This window comes from Athene cunicularia (assembly GCF_003259725.1).
Source record: "Athene cunicularia isolate RWA chromosome 15 unlocalized genomic scaffold, athCun1 chr15_part1, whole genome shotgun sequence".
Taxonomy (NCBI): domain Eukaryota; kingdom Metazoa; phylum Chordata; class Aves; order Strigiformes; family Strigidae; genus Athene; species Athene cunicularia.
Window position 1 is genome coordinate 1,897,374 of NW_020799121.1, and position 4,002 is coordinate 1,901,375.

The 4,002-nt window shown below is 55.9% G+C and overlaps 1 protein-coding gene across 1 annotated transcript in view; it reads left to right on the plus strand.

The window, feature by feature from the left end:
* Nucleotides 1–1,392: 1,392 nt before the first annotated feature.
* Nucleotides 1,393–4,002, plus strand: part of NOS1 (nitric oxide synthase 1) — a 58,886-nt gene continuing 56,276 nt past the window's right edge. Inside the window, exon 1 of the mRNA XM_026859831.1 lies at nucleotides 1,393–1,478. The gene's annotated coding sequence lies outside the window, so the exon portion shown is untranslated. The remainder of the gene's footprint in view (nucleotides 1,479–4,002) is intronic.

Genomic DNA, 4,002 nt, shown 5'->3' on the forward strand with positions numbered 1-4,002 from the left:
AACATGCTACTGTGACTTTTAAAGGTAGGGGGTTCACATTTTGAAATACAAGAAAAAGAAATGCAAGGGAAGACAGACAGGTACTTCTCTGCCCTGTAAGAGTGATGAAACATTAATTCATCCCCCTGGAATTTCTTGTTTGTGTGCTCCCATAATTTCATTTCTTTGGTGTCTGTATGAAGCTTGAGTTAGTTGAATGCCAGAAGCCAAATACTCCTGGAATAATATCTTTTTATTAGATTTGGTGTGTGCATGCGTGCCCACACGTATGTGTGAGAGAGAGATCACCCTTTATAACCCACTTTATTCCCTTGGAGGCTGTGAGATATGCTCTGAAAGAATCTTTCCAGCAGCATGTTTTGAACTCTAACCCCCAGTGCAAGGAGGTTTAAGGCATATATTTACGTTTTGGTGGGATTTACAGGTGTCTTGTTGGAAGGGAGGGACAGTTTTGGGGAAAAGCTGACATTAGTGTTTGTGCTGGAAGACTTCACGTTGCCACATCCTTGTGTGGTAGCTCAAGATTTGTTACAGCTCCTGAAAGTGGGGAGCAAAGTGTTTTCCCCCAGACATGCCCTGGAGCTTGTGGGCTAGTGGAGCTGGGAGCTGGCACAGGGATGTTTCTAAAAGCAAACTCTCTTGGCCAGGTCCTTCCAGGTTTTAAAGGCAACCTGGATTTGATCAGACGCACATCTTTTCCCCATGCACCTTGCAGAGGGGAGGATGTCGAAGAAATCCCCCCTGAGCCAGTGGCATGGGTGTGCATTACACGCATAGAGGACAGAGGAAGGAGGCAGCAGGACTCCTCCTTTCAAGTCCTGCCTGGGATCTGCGTGTGCCAGGTGGGCACAGGTACCTGTATTTGTGCCCACAACAAACACTTCCCCTGCGGCCAACCCAGCAGAGAGCGCAAAGCTCCAGCTCAGCTGGGGACTTCCCAGGCCCTCATGTGCTGCTCTGCTCTGCTCGGGGAGAGGACAAGAGCGAAGGCTCACTGCCACCTCTAGGCAAGCACCAGCATAGGCACTTGCTCTAAACTAGAGCACAGACAGACAATCCTGGGATTTGTCCCAAATCACTGCAGCCTCTGTGCCAGACCCCCCTATCAGCTGGTGTGTGTGTGTGCAGTTACATAGGCTCCTTAAGCTTTAGTATAAATATGTTTAGCCTTTTCTTTATTCCCCGGGCAGTAATCCCTCGAACGCATTTCGAGTTGCATAGAAATAGCAGCCGAATAACTCCAGAGCTGCGGCTGCTGGGGATATTGTGTGTGTGATCTGTGCCGAGGCCACGGTTTCCTAAGGATCTTAGAGAGCCGAGCATCCTGAGCGGCACGTTCCCGCTGGCAGGCTGTGAGCTCCGGCAGCAGAGCCGGCTGCCAGCCACCCACCCCTCGAGACAGACCCATCGCCAGCTCCTTGACACGCACCCGACCTCCCCGCCGGAGCCCACAGCTGCCGCCAGCTCCCGAAAGAGAGGTGGGTGAGGATGAAGGGCGGCAGGAGAGGGAAAAGAGCCCAGGTTCGGGGCGGGGGGGAGGAGGAGGGAAAGGAAACTTGGGTGAGATTAGCTGCTGTGTTTATATTTGGCTTCTCTGACCGCTGGCAGCATATGGCCAGAAGCAAGCAGCGCTGAGCTGATTTCAGAGGAGAGGGGGAACCGGGGAGCAGCTGTGCAAGGGGCAGAGAGGAGGCTATTCCCTCTCCTGGGCAGTTCTGGGGGGGATAACGTGCTCGGTAGCACTGCCTGTATTTGCTCCCAGCTGTGAAAAGGGGGGAAGCAACTTCCATGGTTGAGGCTGGCTCGGCAGGGCTGGGCACGGGGCGGCTTCTCCGGAGCTGAGGTCTCTTCTCTGGGGCTCTCAGCTACCCAAGTAGGATGAGGCAGGATTACAGGAATGTGCTTCCTGTGGAGAAATCCTGTCCACAAATGCTCTTTGTTGGAGGGAGGAAGGTGCAAACATTTGCTGTCACACTGAGAGCTGTGCGGGAAGGGGCTCAGTGGGTGCAGATGGGCTGGAGAGGGTCTCGCTCCACCTTCTCCATTCACAGACCAACATCTATTTCATTAGTTGTTTATGAACCTCCAACCCTTCCTCCCCGGGCTGACTCATGGCTATGGGCTGGAAGGGAAGGCTACCTGGGGCTACTCCCTGGCTCAGAGGGATGCACAGGACATGCACAGGCCAGCAGCTCCTTTCTCATACTGACACTTTGCTCCTGACTTGCCCGGATTTACGGGCTTCAGCAAAGCTCCAGATGATAGGAAAATGAGCATTGTCCCATTAAGTTTTCTGCAGGAGAAGGAAGTGCTGCCATGCCGTGGTGAGGACATGGCCCACGGATGAGCACAGCTCATCTGGTTCCCCTAAGCCCTGGGCTAGTGGAGAGGGCTGGGGTCCTGCCAGGGGTGCAGCTGCAGGGTGTGGTGGTGGGGAGGGTGAGCTGCCCTGCTAAAGCTGTGTCCCACAGCAGGGTGGGGAGCCCTGCTTGGCTGGACCTAAGCACCCCAGCAGTCAGGTCTTCACCTCCCCAGCACGGTCTTGCCTCCTGCAGATCTGCCTCACTGGCAGGAGGGCAGAAGAGCTGCGAGGTGCTGGTGGCTGGAGCTCATATCCTGTGTCCAGGTGGCTCTGGCAGCACAGAGTCCCCTCAAACACCCCACAAGTGCCATCACACCCGTCAGCCTTGCATGAGCCTGACCTCCAGCCATGCTCTGCTCACCCCTCATTTGTCTGTGCCCCCATCCAAGGGGCACTGGTTCAGTTTCTCTCATACTCACTAGCACACACAGCCCTGCAGCACTAAGGCCATGCTCAAAGCTGTGAGCCCTGAAAGGCGAAGGTTTTGAATTATCCTTAGTCTGGAATGAAGCTGACAATTTTCAGCCTGTGACTGGGTCGCGAAGCCCTTCTTTGCCGGTGTGCACCTACTAATCCTCCACAGGGCAGGACTCCCTGCCCAATGCATTGTTGGGTAGCTTACCATTAGATTACTCTTGGTGCATCTAAATAGGCATAATTATGTTTTCATTAGCCCTGGACACTGCATTACAGTTTGATGTATGGGTAGTGTGAGGAGGAGGGAGTATGAGGAAAGCAGCCCCAGCCTCAATTCTGCTGCTGCATTTGCCTGTCCTCTCTCCATAGCCACCTCTGCAAAACTCCCTGTGTACCGGGGAGGAACAGGGCTGCTCGGTTTCCTCTTCCCTGTGGGAAGTTTTGTAATTGAATCGCCTGCTGTGCTGCGCTTTGTTTGCCTGCCCCCGGAGAGGCAGCGGGACAGGCAGGCTGGGGCTGCCCGGGGCTGGATCCTGGAGCTGCCGGGCATCTGCGGGCTGAGCATCTTCACGGGGCTGAAGCCACCTCTCCGTGCTCTGGTGGGAGCTGCCTCCTGGGCTTGGGAGGAGGCTGTGAGCAGGTGAACCTTGCACTCCTGCCCGAGAGCCCGCTTGGGTTTATATAATATTATATATCTATAATTGTGTGTTTGTTGTTGCCATGGGAATGAGCACAATTGCAAAGCCTGGAGACTGATGTCAAGCCTCGGTCTGTGCCGGGCCTTATCAGGGGCAGGTAGAGTTGGAAGGGGAAACAGGCTGAGGAGGAGCCCCTTCACCCTCTCCCCTGCCTGCAGCTCGGGCTGGGCTCTGGCAGCAGAGGTACAGGCAGCTGGGAGAGGGACATGGCTGTAGCATTGCCTGGTTCAGGGGGGCACTGGGGAATCCTGCCGGGGCTGGTCCCCTCTGCCCTGGGCACAGAGTGGGCAAGGGCTGCCTGCAGTCAGGGAAAGAGGGGGCTTTTCTACAGCCCCTCGGAGCACAGCCCAGCCGGGAGCAGGAAGGTGGGGGGCTGCAGGTTTCCGGGGGCGAGGAGGCAGTTGGCAGGGGAGCGAGCGGGCAGGCAGGGGCCCCGCTCCCTCGGGGCGGGCTGAGCCGCGATGCGGAGCGGAGCTTCCCGGCAACAAGTGGGGGCCGGGGGTGTCTCTCGGTTCTTTAATTGGT